The sequence below is a fragment of the Nuphar pumila genome, chromosome 7, assembly GCF_984573655.1.
Source record: "Nuphar pumila chromosome 7, dmNupPumi1.hap1.1, whole genome shotgun sequence".
Classification (NCBI taxonomy): Eukaryota; Viridiplantae; Streptophyta; class Magnoliopsida; order Nymphaeales; family Nymphaeaceae; genus Nuphar; species Nuphar pumila.
In genome coordinates, this window is record NC_143255.1 from 117,023,066 (window position 1) to 117,041,039 (window position 17,974).

Sequence of the window (17,974 nt, forward strand, 5' to 3'; positions counted from 1 at the left end):
GAGAGAGAGAGAGAGAGAGAGAGAGAGAGAGAGAGAGAGACACCATTACCGATCATGAAGATCAACAAAATGTTGAACCCATGAACCAAATAAGAGCAAAAGCCAAAACAAATAAAGAAAGCAGAAGAGAAAAAGAATATCAGACAGACAAAACGGGCTCACACAGGAGCCGCTGGCCCAGAGGGCAGCAAAAGAAGGGGAGCATCAGCAGGAGGGAGCGAAAGATCAGTAAGATGCATACGTAGGATCGCATAAACATCCACCAAGATTTTATACACCAGATTATGAATGTTAACCAGAATGTGACGAAAATGAGCATCGTTGCGCGCTATCTAAACAAACCACCAAGAGGTAAGCAACCACGTCCGCCAGATCAACCTCCACCTCAAGCTACGCCTAATACAAACCAGACCCAAGATCAGATCGAGCGCAAAGGACTCCTCCTTAACAAATACTTCTGGATGCCTCCAGGTTCTGTTAAAGAGTTCCACAAATATTGGGCAAGACCAAAACAAGTGAAACATAGATTCTTCCGCAGCTTGACAAAGCACGCACCTACTCAGGAGCTGAAGGCCCCACTTCTTTAAATTACTATGGGTCTTAATCATATCATGCAAAATTAACCAAGCTAAAACCCGAGAATGGGAAGAAGGACCCTTCGCCCAAAGCACACTCTCGAACAACCAATCAGCTCCCCGGGAGAGCAACGATCTATAGACTTTGGAGGTAAGGAACTCCCCGCTTGGTGCAAGCGCCCAGTGCAAGCGCCCAGTGCAACCACTGACCAAAATTTTTAGAGTCCTCAAAACGGTCTCTAAAGAAAGCTAAAGCCCTCAACCATGATTTACGCAAATGTGAGAATGCCAAACCTTGGGTTCCCAGGCGAACCGGGATAAGACCTGGAGCCTCATATTTAGCAAAAAGCAAATGAGCAGAAGGGTTATCTGGTTGGTGGGCTAGCCAACATTGCTTGACGAAAAGAACAATGCTCCGCAGTCTGGGCGCAGAAACACCTAAGCCAGCCATACGTCGAGGTAAGACCACCGAACGCCAACCAATCAAGTGATGTTTACCCTTGAGTTGACACCTAGACCAAGGAATCCTACTAGCAAGCACGCCAGCTGCTTCTCCACTCCCACAGGCATCACAAACATAGACATAAAAAATTCTAGAATAGTGGAAAGAACATGTCTCACTAAAGTCAGATAGACAGCGATGGAGAGAGAAGACGACTGCCACAATATTTTTTTTGCTTCACTTTTTAAAGAGTCGAAGCCCATGCAGCAGAAGAGAGGCACTTCACTTGTAACGGCAAGCTCAGGTACATTATAGGCAACTCAGAAATAATGCAATTAAAAAACCTCCTCCCAGCTGCAAGCATAGTGGACTCAACATTGAATATAATAAGAGCGCATTTGTTCTCATTCAGAGAAAGCCCAGATAGAGAGAGGAAGATCTAAAGGATAAGCTTGAACCTATGCATCTGGTGAATATTTGCACGATAAAAAATGATCATATCATCAGCATAAGTAAAAATATGACCTGGAAAGTCTGAAACATGCAAAGGATCAATGAATCGCGATGTTGTGACCCGCTTAAGTAAGACCACAAGACCCTCAGCAACCGCATTACACAATAAATGTGAGAGAGGGCACCCTTGTCGCAGACCCCGCCCCAGCTTGAACCAGTCTCCTCTAATACCATTGATATTTAATATGGCCTGAGCATTTGAGACCAACTCCCTCACCCAACCAGAAAAATGACGACGAATACCGAAATTTGATAACATGTGAAATAAGAAAGACCAATGCATGAAATCAAAAGCTTTATGAAAATCTACACTATAAGGAAAATGTGGATTAGCGACAGACGCTATCCATTGCTAATCTATCACTAACGTGTTTAGCGATGAATTAATGTCGAAAATCGACCGTCACATAATCTTGGTCGCTAAAATGCGATAGAATTTACCTATCGCCAATCCGTCGCTAATTAGAGATGGATTAGCAATGAATCATGTCTATCGTTAATCCATCGCTAAATGAAGACTGATTTGGTTTTACAAAGGAATGTATTCTGTCGCTAAAAATTAATGACAAATACGTATCCGTCGCTAATGTCCATTGCCAATTTAGTGAGGGATTAGAGACAGATTAAATTCCATCGCAAAACATTGACTGATTTAAATTGGCGATGGATAATATCCGTCGCTAATCCGTCGTAAATTAAAAAAAAAAAATTTATTTAAAATATGAATATCAAGAAAAATTTCTTGTTATACAATTTATATAACCTGTGTATAAAAAACAAAGTACACATAAAAAATACATATACAAAGTAGGTGAAACAAATTTAACACAAGTTATAAGTTACAGTATAGTCCTTGCCAAGTTCTAATTATTTACAAGTACGTGAAACAAATTAAACAGATGAATCTAATCCTCGTCAAGATTCAGGGCATCATCCTTTTCATTGTCTCTATCTTCCCCTCCATCCATGCCTCTATTAGCTCATCTACGCTGATCATCTCCAGCATCCTACAAGAGAACCAAAATGTTAGTATTGATAAACAAAATATAATGAAATAAATTATATGCAATGCACCTAGTCTAATGAAATCAAAGTAAATGGTTGAATGACATATAAACTAGCAATAAAGTAAATGACAATAACAAAATTCAGATATGTGTTCTAAGACTGACAAAAAATATTCATAGTGATTCAATCATGCATATATATGTTATAAGGTTGTCAAAAAAATGTCACAGTGATTCACGCATGCATATAATGTTTATAAGGTTGTCAAATAAATGTGTTATGTATCACAATCATGCATATATGTGTTATAAGGCAGTAAAAAAACTTTATAGTGATGAAATCATGCTTATATGTGTTCTAAGGTTGTCAAAAAACTTTCATAGTGATTCAATCATGCATATATGTGTTCTAAGGCAATAAAAGAATTTCATAGTGATTCAATCATGCATATATGTGTTATAAGACAGTAAAACAATTTCATAGTGATGAAATCATGCTTATATGTGTTTTAAGGTTGTCAAAAAACTTTCATAGTGATTCAATCATGCATATATATGTTCTAAGGTTGTCAAAAAACTTTCATATTGATTCAATCATGCATATATGTGTTATAAGGCAATAAAAAAACTTTCATATATGCTAATATTATGCTCATATATGTTCTAAGGTTGTCAAAAAACTTTCATAGTGATTCAATCATGCTCATATGTGTTCTAAGACAGTAAAAAAACTTTCATAGTTATTCAATCATGCATATATGTGTTTTAAGGTTGTAAAAAAACTTTCATATTGATTCAATCATGCATATGTGTTATAAGACAGTAAAAAAACTTTCATATATGATAATATCATGCTCATATGTGTTCTAAAGTTGTCATAGTGATGAAAGAATGCTTGTATGTGTTCTAAGGTTATAAAAAACTTTCATAGTTATTTAATCATGCATATATGTGTTATAAGGCAGTCAAAAAATTTTATAGTGATGAAATCATGCTTATGTGTTCAATCATGCATATACTAGCTTGAAATCTAACGACATGAAACAAATTACATGGATCTTTATACCTAACGGGCACCAGAGCATATGTTGAATTCAGACAAAGTTCCTCTGTCCTGAAAAAAGTTGCACAACTCATTATGGACAAGGTTGTGAATGACTTCATGCAAAATGTTACACATTTTGTCCTTAAAACACTCACAGACACCATCCCAAGATATAGCAGGGTCAATCGAATGATGAAAGTTGATGCTGGAAGGAAAACTCTGAGAGCCCTGACTGCATAAGGCAACAACTGGTGTAGTGTTCATGTTCACCTTGCAAACCGCCCACCATTTATTTTTATCTGGCTTCCTTAGTATTCAGATATGAAGTATAGTAAACTTGTTGAGCTTGCGATGCTAATATGAATGGTTCATATGTTTCAAAGCGTTGACCACATTGCCCCTTGTCTTTGGCTACCATTGTCTCTTGTCTTTGACTTGAACCGAAGATGCCCACATGACGGACATGATCTTTTATTTTCTTGATCTTTGAAATACAACATGCAGTGATTTGGACAAACATCTATCTTTTGATATACCATACTTAAAGCGTTGACCATAACCTTTGCACGATGAAAATTTTGTGGCAATTTCTCATCTTTGGGCAACATACTCTTCACAATAGAGCAGAGACGGTCCAAACATGATTGACGAAAGAGAGGGGAAAGGAGGTGAGAGGGAGACTGAGTCGAAGGGGGAGGTTGACGGGTGGTGGGCGACGAGCGAGGGATAAAACAGAAAAGGAAAGAAAGGAGCTCACATTAGGGTTTTATGGGGAAAATTAGCGACGGATTAGTGATAGAAAAATTTCATCGCTAATTAGTGATGGATTCACGATGGAAAATTTCTGTTGTTGATCTGTCGCTAAGTTGCGAGGGAGTTTGAGACATAATTGTTCCATCGTTAATTCTGCAAATAATTTGAATGTTAGCGACAGATAGTTTTATCTAGCTATTATGTCACAAATTTATGATAGAAAAAATCCATCACAAAGTTTTGCCGCTAATTAGAGTTTTTCTTGTAGTTCTAATTTAAGGACAAAATAAGGCTGACTGCTATGCTGCAAGAAATTAATAACCTCGGACGCCATGATGAACGAGTGTTGGACCCTCTTATTACAGATGAAGATGAACTGAGAGTTTGAAAAAATCTGATCAGCCATCGATTTCAGCCTATTCGCCAAAACCTTGGCAAACATCCGATAGAGAGCACTCATAACCGAGATCGGGCGGAACCGAGAAATATCAATGGCCTCATCATCTTTTGGAATAAGCAAAATAATTGCTAAGTGAAAATTATAAGGCTGTCTGGAGTTACGATAGAACTCATCAAACATGCTCACCACGTCCGACTTAACACAGTTCCAAAAGATTCTGAAAAAGTCAACATAAAACTCGTCAATACTGGGTGCTTTCCAATTCGACAGATCCTAAATGGCCATAAAAATCTCATCTTCAGAGAACTTCCTTTGCATAGATTTGGCTTGCTCATGCTGAATCAACCCAACTAGGACATTACCAATGACACCCTCCACAACGAACAAAGTAAAATATAAAGCCTTAAAATATAGCGTGACTGCCAGATTAACGTGCTGATTGAGATAGGGAACACTCCCAATGGAGATACAATGAACGACCTTCCTCCTATGATGATGCAAAGCATATGAATGAAAAAATTTAGTGTTACATCACCAACCATAAGCCATTTCACCCTAAACCTCTACTTTTAACGAATTTCCTCCTTGACCCTCTAGCTTTTCAAGAGCATAGTTAACTCTAAGGACCTGGCCTGAAAACTGAGAAGTTGCAAGTCAGAGAGAGAGTCGGGAGAAGACATAGACTAATAAAATGCAGAAATCTCATGATCCCATGCAACCATTTGCTGAAATTTCTCCACATTACAACTATAAAGCCAAGCCTTGATATCCTTAGCTAAACAAGAAAGCTTCTTTTGAACTTAGAGAGCTGCCCAATACTGATCAAAAGGATTGTTCCAAGAATTATCAATAACCATGAGAAAATCTGGCTCCTGGAGCCACAATTTTTCAAATGCAAAGCTCTTAATGAATTTAAAGTCATCCCTCCAATGAGTGATGATCTGCCCATGGTCTGAGATTGAGGGAATATGCAACACACACTTAACGTCAAGAATGAGGTCCAATAAATTAGGAGTGACAAAGAACCTGTCAAGAACCCTACAGCACGGGCGAGACTGCCTATTCGACCAAAAGAAGCGCTCTCCGGTTAAAGGGATAGGGTATAGGAGATGCCGATGAACAAAGTCTTGGAAACCGCGCATAAAATGATTAAGAATGACAAGGTTATTAGAGTCATGAATATATAGCAAACAATTGAAATCCCTCATAAGAGAGAGAGAGAGAGAGAGAGAGAGAGAGAGAGAGAGAGAGAGAGAGATGACTGAGTTTGAAGCTCACTCACGCAGCTCGCTGGAAGCTAATACGGGAGTCGAAACAGTCAAAGAATCGACAACATAAGTGGAAATATCAGCAGATACAAGCAGAAGAATCAAACGGAGAAAAAATAAATGCAGAAAGATGACTCAGAACCATCAAAAGGCCGACCGATGGAGCTCTCGTCGATCGCTGACCACCTCTCGTTTAAGCATTACCCGACGACTCGTCAGAATCGAAAACCAAACGAAAGCGAAGAAGCAACAAAAAATGAAGAAAGATGACTCAGAATCGTTGAGAAGCCAAGGAAGAGAGAAGCCTCCACATGTCACTCGCCGGAGAGCTTCCTTGCCACCAGCCGGAAGCCTGAGCCCCATCGATGCCGCGTCTCTCGAACCGGAGGATCGACAGAGAGAGAGAGAGGAGAGGGTTCGAGAGACTCTGGAAGGAGGCCGCGTCCCTCGAACCTTCTTTTTATTTAATTTCTTTTAAATCATACATCTTTACTGGCGTGATTTGTTTTGAATCAGTAAAGGTTCCGGTGCGATTTTCTTTGCGCCGATAAAGGTATTTATTTCACTTGTGCGAATTTTGTGTTATATAAATCTGTACTGTCGCAAACGTTTTATGCGTCAGTAAAACTCACCTCTTAAAAGGTAGATTCTTGTAGTGATAGTGAGGCAAGATGATGCTCATGTTAAGAAATGGTGCTGGCGTAATGAGATTATGGAAGATATGCAGGTGTAGAATTTTTTTTTTTTTGGATTCATTTAAATAGCATGCTTTGATTCATATACAGGTGTAGAAATAGTGAAAAGCTATCTAGATGTGATGAATGATGCTGTGAAAGGAAGATCTAATAGAGACGTTATTGACTACGCTACAGTGATATTTTTTAGCTTACATGGGACCCTCACACCAGGAAAAAAACGGTGAGGATCGTTGGCTGAGTCAAAAAAGTAATACGGGCTCCACTAAAGCATTCAATGAGGCTCTCTTCTTGCTCATGGGTCAGCAAACATTGTATGGGCTCAAGTTTAACGCAATGGTATACGTACCCAGCCTCGGCCAATACTCAACCTGAGTTGGGTCCGGCTGGTGAATGCTGCAATATCGAACCCGGATTCGAAGATGCTGGAGTTGGAGGACTGTCAATGAGGAGGGCCATAGATACACCATTGTGTTTGGATAATGCTTCTATATCCGAACTGGGTCCCGAGTCAAATTAGTTTTTCTTTTTTGGTGGTCCGGAGTCAAAATTAGTCAAAAATTTTATGGAGTGAATTGAATGAGATTGAGAAGAGAAATTTATCCCCTTGGTGTTTGGGTGCGGATTTTGATTGTACTTTGCACTTAGCGGATTCAAATTGACCAGTCCCTAAGCAAGAGCATGCAGGGATTTACAAATTTTATACAAGATTTGGAACCTTGGGGAGGTGCACATGGAAGGGGAGAATTTCACATGTTCCAATAAAAGAAAAAATCTCATTTTACGTAAGCTGAACCCCTTCCTAATTTCTACAGATTTCCTACATGCATATCATAATAGTCGGGTTTGCATTGATCCATGAACAATTTTGGATCATGGGCAATAAAATTATCATGGGGTGAAGGGTGGCCGATTAGAAAAATGAGGGTTTAAATTTGAAAATATGTGGCTCAGACAAGAAGCAATGTGGGCAACCCTCAGAATAACAATAAAATTGGATCTCACTAGAAGGCACTTAATACAATGGTCCAGAGAACAAGGCAAGCTGAAATTTAACTTGATAAGAGGATGGGAAGAGGAATTGGGCAACATACACGATGACTTGGCTAATGAGTTTGTAGAGGCAGAGGACTGAAGGGATACCCTACAAATGAGGCAATCCTATTTGAATAATAATATCTCATAATGGAGGATTAGGGAGGAACAATGATAGAGACAATAGGCTAAAGTACATTGGCTGAAACATGGTGATGCAAATACTAAGTACTTTCATGTTTTTGTCTCTTTCAGAAGAATAAATCACCATGGTTCATTCACTCTGGGTCTTAGATGTGAAGGGGCTAAACTTATTGAAAAAGCAGGAAAGTACTTTCACATGAAAAATTTCAATTCGGGCCAGGATGATTATGATATGGGTAGGCTGGACTTACTGCGTATTGAAGAGGGATTTGTTGGCATTGGAGGCGTCGTTCACATTAGAGGAAGTTAAAAAAATGTTGTGTGGGGGTTGCTCCCCAGGAAAATACGACTTTCTCATTGAATTCTTCAAAGCCATTTGGGACTCTTGTAAGGGTGATTTGTTAGAGGGAATCTCATAGAAACAGGAGGTTGTCTAATAGATGAGGCCAATCGCTTCGTATCCCTATTCCAAAAGAACAAGGCAGCAGTGAAATCACACAGTTTAAACATATTTTTCTACTTAACACTACCTTAAAATTGCTCACTAAGGCTCTATGTAATAGACTCCAAAGGGTACCACCATCGATCATTTTCCTTGCCCAATGTCCTTTCTTATTGGGTAGAAGATTGAATTATTGTGTGGTGTTAGCACCTGAGGATATTCATTCCATCCATGCCTCTAAACAAAATGCTTTTATGCTTAAAACTGACATGCACAAGGCATTTGATTCAATTAAATTGTCTTTTATATCAAGATGTTTGGAGCATTGCCGATTTGGCAAAAAAAAAATAGACAACAATATGGGTAAGCGCAATTCTTTTCTTTCTTCAGCATCAACTGCTGTAAATATAAATGGTGAAATGGGCAAATTTTTTAAACCATCTAGAGGCCTTAGACAAGGGGGTCCACTGTCACCTCCTTGTATTTATTTTAGTTATATATATATATATATGCCCCGTGGTCGTGTTGACCGAACCACGTAAACCCTTGTGTTGTGATTTGATTGTGCCTTTGTTAGATCCTATATTGCTTTTGAATATTTTTTGTTATCTTAATTTCTCTACAGGGTCCACTGTCACCTCTTGTATTTATTTTAGTTATGAAGGGCTTCTCTTATTTTATGAATAAAGCATGTGAGCAAGGTCTTCTGTTCAAGGGCATTAAGTTACCAAAATTTTCACATCTTCTATTTGTAGATGACATTCTAATTTTTTGTGAGGCATCAGAGCAAAATTTCAGATCCCTTTGACTGGTATCGAGATGTTTCTCAAAAGTGGTAGGAGTACATATAGACAGGGCGAAGAGTCAGATAATTACCTTCAATGATGATAGCGTGGCTTTGGGGGACTTGCTTCTTGTGTGTTTGAGTGTGAGAGAAAATCTACCTATAAAGTATCTAGGTATCCCTATGATACCGTTGTTTTGCAAGGGTGGAAGATAGGGTGAACGAAAGGCTGGATATGCAGTTAATGAAACTCTCTTCTCTTGTGGGCATAATCACATTGGCAAAACATGTATTGGCTACAACTGCACAATACCTTGATGCCGAAGAAGATGACTAAAAGACTGCAAAAAGCTTTCCAAAGGTTTTTATGGGCATGTTGGAAGGAGGGTACCTCACATAGTTTGGTGAATTGGTAAAAGGTATTGTTGCCAATGGGAATTGAGGGTTTGGGCATTCAAGACCTTCATTGTGCTTTTATCGTTAAATGGTGGTGGGTGATATGAACAGAAATGAGCATGGTGATTAAATGCCTTAAAGGAGAAGTATGGTTTATGCAGGTATGTGATTCAATGGGAGCTTAGGCAACGCTGCAGGTTCAAATGGTCCGATTCCAACCTGAATTGGATTAATCTCCCAAGATTCGGATGTTCATGACCATGTGGGAGACTCTTGATTTTAATTTTTTATTGTACTGATTCATGTTGGCATTGGGGTGACATCTCGCCCCTTATATGTATCTTGTAATTTTTTGTTTATATACCAATGAAATAATTGTTTTTCCTTAAAAAAAAATGTGTGTGATCCCCAAAAGAGTGCATCTACACTCCAGTGTTGCTTGAGAAACTTGGGTCCTTGGTCGCAATCCTTGTTGGAAGGATAAAACATTTGATTGATTTCTTTCATCATTGTAAAAGCTTTATATTTATTGATTCTTGTAATTGGTAGGGATCTGCCTATCCCAGCTTGCTAACCCATAAATAACAAATTGTGAGCCATTAATCTTTACCATCTTCAAAATTGAATTTGATGACATACTAGAAATGATCTATCACTTAATTAAATGCATGTGCACTGTTAAATCAATTTTTTGGTGATTAGATCCACACTGGCAGTGGACTGAGCGGAGGCGGGGAACAAGGTCTCCACCCTCGCCCCGTCTCAAAATTCTGCTATCCATCTCCGCCTTCATCCCCGCACTGGTTTTGATTTAAACCTCCATCCCTGCTTCCATCCCCCATTTCATGTCCTCCATCCTCGGTCCAAACAGGGCGAGATGGGACGGAGACCCATTTCTCCTCGATCCAATGTCATCTCTAAAGGTATTTTAGTTATTTTACTATCAGGGATCGAGAACGGGGTGGGGTAAAGCGTAAATTCATCCTCGCCTCCATCCGCGCATGAGCTTTTATTTTAACCTCCTTTTTTTGTTTCATGTCCTCCATCCTTGGTCCAAATGGGGCAAGGTGGGGTGGGGGCCCATTTTCCCCTGGTCCACTGCCATGCCTAATCTATGTGTTTATCTTTTCTTTTACTAAATAAACAATAAAAAATACATTTTTAGGTGTCTAATTTACAAAACATGCAGTAAATCATGCTAAATTCATTATTAAACTTCACTTTCACACACATTAGCATTTGTTATGCACTTAGGGCTCATTTGTTTCATTCACATATAAAAGAAAGCCTTTACATGGTAATGGGCATATATTTCTAAAAATATCCCTGCTAGCTAAGTCTCCCCCATGTGAATATATGTGTGTGAAAGGATTTTACATATAAAAGTGGTAAACGGTGAAAAAACTTCCGACATGATTTGCATAGTGAGAAAAGGTTACATGGAACGAGGCCTTAAAACATCAATGTTGATGGATCTGGTGATCTGTCAAAGCATGTATATATATATATTTTTTACCATTTTATGTGGAAACAGTGTGGTTGGGCCCATCAAAACTTGCTAAAGTCATCATTACACAAAGAAGCAGGCGACAAATGATTTCAAAATACAGAAATAATTGTGCTATGACATAGCACCTGATTTGTTCTCGTTTGAACATATCAACAGTGGCAGCCACATCGAGGCCATGGTGGGCAAGTGACCCACCCTGACCCACTGAAAGCCGAGTCAAGGGTGCAGTGCCCACCCTGACCCATTGAAAGTCGAGTCAATGTGTGCAGTGTCCACCTTGACCCAACTGCCCACCCAATGAGAGATTGGGTCAAGGTGGGCACTACCTGACCCAACCTCTCTTTTATGCCCCCTTTGACCCTGACTCTCCCGGCTCTCTCTCTCAGGTTTCTTTGTAGCCCATCTTTTGTGCGGCCATAATAGCCGGCAACAACAGGCTTCTGCACTGCTTATGTGCTCTCTCTCTCTCTCTCTCTCTCTCAGGTTGTGTCTGGCGCATGCCTCTAGTGGCTAACCATTGGGTCATGTTCTTCTTCTCATGTTTTTCAAATTATTTTATAAATCATAAATGAATGATTGATATGGTTTTGATTTTAGGGGTTTTATTTATTTTTTCAATAATTGTAATGTATGATGTTTGTTAGGGGTTTAAGTTTTTATTTAATTTTTAATTTTAAATAGCATGAATGTGTAATTAGGGCATTAAGGTTTTTTTATGTTTTTATAAATTAGCATTAGGCATGAAATAAATGCTTGATTTTGATTGGAATGTTATTGAATTGTTTTTTAGGTAGCATAAATCTATGATTTTTTTTTTAGGAATTAGGGCATTGATTTTGGATTTTTTCCAAATGACAATAATGTTTAATTAGGGTTTTAGGTATTTGTGTTCTTTTTTTTTTCTGATTATCATTTAGTATGATTCCATTAATGGAATGCTTGATTTTAGTTATCACATGTCAAACCCCTAAATCTTTGATTTTATTAAGATTTAAGTTTTTTATTTTGATGTTTCAAATGAGATAAATATTTAGTTAGGTATTTGCATATTTTTTTCAATCAACATTAAACATGATTCCATAAAGGCATGCTTGATTTTGGTTATTTTAAGTTTTTTTTTTTTTACAATTAACATGTCTATGAATGATATTTGTTACGATTCAGGGTTTTGATTTTTTTTAATGACCTAAATGCTTAGTTATAGTTTTATATTTTTTTGTATTTTCTTTAATTATCATTAGGCATGAATGCATGAATAATAAACTCTTGATTTTAATATAATATGAGGGGTTTTGTTTTTTATCAATTAGCATAAACACATAATTTATGGCGTTTGTAGGAATTAGGGTTTTATTTTATTTTTTTAAATTAGCATGAATGTTGAATTATGGTTTTAGGGTTTTTCTTTTTCGATTAACATTAAGCATGAATCCATCAATAACGAATGCTTGATTTTGGTTAAAATATTAGAGATTTTTTTTTGTTTTTTTTTATCAATTGCTATTTTTTAATCAATTTTTAATGAATCAAGTATAAATTATTTTCCAAATATGAAAAAACAATATGTCAATTGTAAAAAGTATGTTTTAAAATAATTATTTGATTTTTATAGCCTATTTTTGGTATAATTTATTAGTAATTATATATTTTTCTTTTTAATTTGTGCTCATCCTAGTTTAAATTTTTGGCTCATCCACTGCGTATCAACTGATATGACCTCTAAAACATTACCCTTTGATGCATCCAAACACACAACCATCCTCGTACAATTTTGTACAGTAAAATTTTTCCCTCTCTACCATGAGATGCAGTCAGCTTGCAATTTTTTTTTCTATAGGTAAGTTGGGGTTAGTCTGACCCCAGCCTGTAAAACCCGTAAAATTTTGATAAATTATTAAAATAAATAAATGCTATAGTTCTTTGAAATAGATACAGTAAAGTAATACAGAGTCAATCCAAATGGATCTTGTATCCAAACTGGATCAAATGGATCCGATATTTGGATTCGGATACGACGTATGACTTCAAATCCTGGATGGATCTGAAACCCAATTGAAAATCCAATTGGATCTTAATGGATCCAAATATGGTCGAATCTCAATCAAGATCCGGAAATGTAGTTAGAAAGTTCAGAAGATCTAAAATATAATCTAACTCGTATTTGAGATTCGTCAAGAACCAAATTCGTATATATATATATATATATAAATTAATAATGACCTATCATGCAACAAAAGGTGATGTGATGTAATGGCAAGAGATCTTGCCCAGTTTTGAGTCAACCCATGTTCAAATCCCCTTGTGTGTTGTTATCTTTTTATTAAAGACAGTTTTTGTAAAAATTCAAATTGTGTAATAACTCCTCCATTAAGAAGACCTTAATGGGGGAGGTCTCAAAACAAAGAAAATAATGAGCCACCCAAATTTCAAAATTTGGGTGGAGAGTTTCAAGACCTCAATTAAGGAGGTCGGTTACTAAGAAAAAAAAAGAAATAAATACCTAAGACGCCGTTTTTGGAAAAATCCACCAGACGTCTATAAGAGGTTAAGTAAAATTTTAATTCAAAGATCTGCAACGGAATTGAGTGTGGTGAACTGGTGGGGCTTGTTACCCCTTAGGGAGGAGGATCCCAGTTCAAGTATCCTGGTGCGTTCAAAAAAATAAAAAAATAGGAATTTTTATTATTTTGAGATTTTGGTTGAAGTTCAAAATGGTAATTAAAGAGGTGATTAATGAGTAGAGGCATACTCTCTCTATGCGTGCGCGCAATGCCATGGGGCACCTATATGTGTTAGACTAACCGGATGTATGTACAATAATCTATATATATATAAATTCTTTTAATCAGTTTCACTTACGTATAATTATGTATAAAATTTTCCAAAAGAAAAAAAAAAGATTTATATTTCTTTAGATCTGAATAGTCTTGAATTTCTTACTGCATAGGCGTACAATCCTTTAAACCAGATCTGTACATTCTGGACATTTGATCTATTACAAACTTATGTAGTTTTATAAAATTTAATTATCATCTTGCATATGCTTATAGTCATACAAATCAACTTGTATGTTTAGTAAGAGGGAATCATGAACCTAAGTACTCATGAAATCTTTGATATGAATATGGTTCTTGTATATGTCATGTCTGAAAATGAAAATTTAGGCTTACCTTTCCATGTGGGTTTTATTGGAATCTTATATTTACATGTAGTTAGAGAGAAAATAAAATGTGTCGTCATCTAGTATAGATCTGATCTTGGTTCTTTTCATGTTCTTATGAATCTGGTTATAGACCTGCCTAAGGAGCATTTTTATTTTTATGTAATTGGTAGATGCTCTGTAGTACCAACTCGCTGTAGTGTCGTCATTTGAGTTGGACGGCACCGTCAATACGGGGTGATGGATAGCATCATGTGGCATGAGGAGGCGTGGGTTGTCCAAGTCCATTAGAGAGGGACACCAACCATCACCACAACGGTGTGGTTCCGATATTTTTGGTAACTTCACATACAAGCTGGAAAGAAGATAAATCTGTAGGTTGTTTAATACAAATCTCCTGTGTTAGATATAGATGTCTGCGTTTTTATTTATTTTTAGATTGTTTGTCTATGCTAAGATTCGTAACAAAAAAACTGACTATTGTTTATGTTCTGAAAAAGAGTTGTGCATTTACATTGTCAATTAACTTAATGACAGAAAAAGAGGTCTGCATTTTTAAAACAGTTTGTTCTCATTGGTTCCATGGCCAAAAGTCGATGGCTACAAGGTTTTAATAGGTATTTTTTTTATACTACATCCAACTGGTCGATTTCCAATAGTTAAGAAAAGAAAAACAACACAATTAGCATGTTGTGTGTGGTTAAATAGAATCTTCTTTTTTAGCTAGCATATCAGCCACCATGGGATTCAAGATCCAATGCCCAACAGAGTACCCGACCCATGTGCATTTCATAATATATATATATATATATATATATATATATATATATATATATATATATATATATATTACTATTGTCTTTTCTATACGTAGACCATGTTGGCCCATAGGAAGAAGGCATTAAAATGATGCATCTACGCTGGATGCATAGGCCATGTCAAGTTGGTTTTGGGGACCACAATAACACAAACTTACCCTATTTCTTTTTTCTCTCTCACAAATCGTTTCCTTCTGATTTCTTCAAGTGGCACGCTATTTGTGTTAGAGCTTTTTATTTTTTTAAGAGAGAAACATTTTATTAAGAGGGTATGCCTAAACCCAGCTAGTGCACGTCACCTTGTGTTAGGACATTGCAAGTCCAAACCCCAATGTATCGTTGTATAACTGGAAGGAGTCTGCCTAAGCCCAGCTTGCCTTTAAAAAAAAATGATGTATATATATATATATGATGGGCTAGACATGCTTTCAGTTGTGCATATGAGCACACTGATCTCGTACATTTCATTGACTGACCTTTCTGTTATAAAAGTAAGCGTGTAGAAGGTACCAAACAATTGCATGGGTATACTTAATTCATACATGTGTGGTGCATATGCACAGGCATAACAAGGAAAAAATTATGTGCATTTGTTCAGTGTAAGTTTGAAACTCATTATGGTACACACATAAATTTTGGCATGTCATTCTGCCCATGTACCACCCACGTACATTTGAAATTTCATAAAATTCATTCATGAATGACATACCCCAACATATACCAACTTGTGGAGATTATATATCAGTCATTGTATTAATAAGTGTCTTACAGCGGCACGAACCTGATAGAATTGTAAACATGCCATTGCACTTATGATTGTTCTACACCAGTGTATGCACCTCTGTCAAGGTAGTTATGTCTGAAAAATTCAAATCGTGAATACAAATGTATAGCATCGTCAATGAACTATAGTACACATATCTCGAATCGGTCAAAAACTCACCAATATGGATATATATTGGGTATAGAATAAAACACTGCAATGCACATAGTCACTGCCATCATGAAATTTTGATAATCTTCTGTTGAAAGGAACGTATGTGATTATGGTAAATGAATGAGATGTCATTAACGCAATCATATTGCACATGGTTTGGTGTGTGGTTGACGTAGATGCATTGCGATCAATGTTCAATACATGAATCACATGCAGAACCCTTGTGGTGCCATAGAAGCACTTATGATGCAAATTAATTCGCATATAAAGTGGATTGTGATTGCATACAAATGTTATGACATGTTTCTATTCTAGTTGATATATATGTTTGTTCTGCAAAAATTTGCCTAATACAATGCATTTGTCATGTCATGATCATGTGAAAGCTCAAAACCGAGCTTACGGTCTTGAGGGACCATTGTAGTGCCATACACGCCCTTATGAGTTTTTAAAGATGTGTTAAGCTAGGTTGTAGCATAACCAGTGGGGTACGATACGTATACCCTAGCAACAAAGATAAAAGCTAAATTAAGATATGTTCACATAAATGAAAAATCTAGATCCTGGGTATACCTGAAAGACATTATATATTACCAGTTTCTATCAGGATTCTGGGTATACTTGAAAGACGATGTATGTTACTGGACCCAAACAAACAAGAATAAAAAATATGCACATATAAAATAAATAAGGGATTCTGGGTATACCTTAAAGATGATATATATTACTGGTTTCCTGAGATACTAGGTATACCTGAAAACGGTATATGTTACTAGTTTTTCAGGGCTCTGAGTACACTTGAAAGATGATGTATGTTAATGGACCCATGGTCTACCTTGGAGAGGGTAGATGGTACAAACTCCATGGGACATTCTTGTTTTGTGAGAGCGAGGCATCTCACCCGGTCCCCAGTCCTCGGAGTTAGGAGGACCAGGACTATCAATTCGTCATAGGTGGTAGATCCAAGTCTTCTGCAAAAGTACAAGGTGCATCCTAATTCTAGTTCTAGCCATTGGGGAGTACTCTCTCGGTCATGAACCGTCCCCTTTGGATATCCGTACGGCTAGTCACATGAGTTATGAAATAATAGACTCCCATGTGTTCTCGGTCCGCTACGATGTCGAATGCCTGTGCGTACCCACAGGGTAAGTAACAAGAGAAACTTAAAGTTAGTACATTTCTAAAAGTCTTCAAGTGTGCGCATAATACTTGAGGTTTCTATGGTTAGAGTATCATTGTGGTTTACTCGTGTGATGCATAGCTGAGACATGTATTTATTTAAATGCAGAATACAGGATAACCTAAATGTGGTTCATGCATATGGTGTATCATACTGTGATGTTTATAGAATATAACATGAAATAATTGACTTTAGTGACTTGTACATTTATCATTTATTAAATGGTTATTAGTTCTATCTTAACATGTTGCACATATAATTGTACACATGACACTGTGCACATTCATCTGGATATTATGTTTCTTACTCAGACGTGGTAGTCTGACTCCTTTTGAATTAATATTTTTAGGAAAACAGTATGACGAGCAGTTGCGGTCGTCGCTGCGAACAGTCCATGTGACCATATCTTCTTCGGATGTCCTGAGGATTTATGATTTGTAATACATCTTCAAGTTGTAAATGATAACTTGTAGTATTTCAATGCAAGAATTTATTTTACCTAAATGCCTTGAGTCTGTGCTATTACTTGTAACCCGTCCAAATAATTTGACTAAGGATTTAATAAAGCTTTTCTGCTGTGATTTAGAAAAAAATAATTATTCCAAAATTCTAAATCTAAATATTTAGGGTGTTGCACAAACAGTTTTCCATTCATTTAAAAAGCAAATTGTACATCGACCTTACATAAAATCAGGGATGTTGTTTCCAGGATTTCATCCTCCCTGCCCTAGTCGATCAATTCAGCTAGGTGCCTGGCCAAAAATTCAGAATTATCCTGTATGCAAAATTTTTAAACCTGTACATGGTATTGCTTTGCTTGTGAGCCCACTTCCTCCCCGACCCCCTAATGTTCCAGTTAATTAGCTTCAT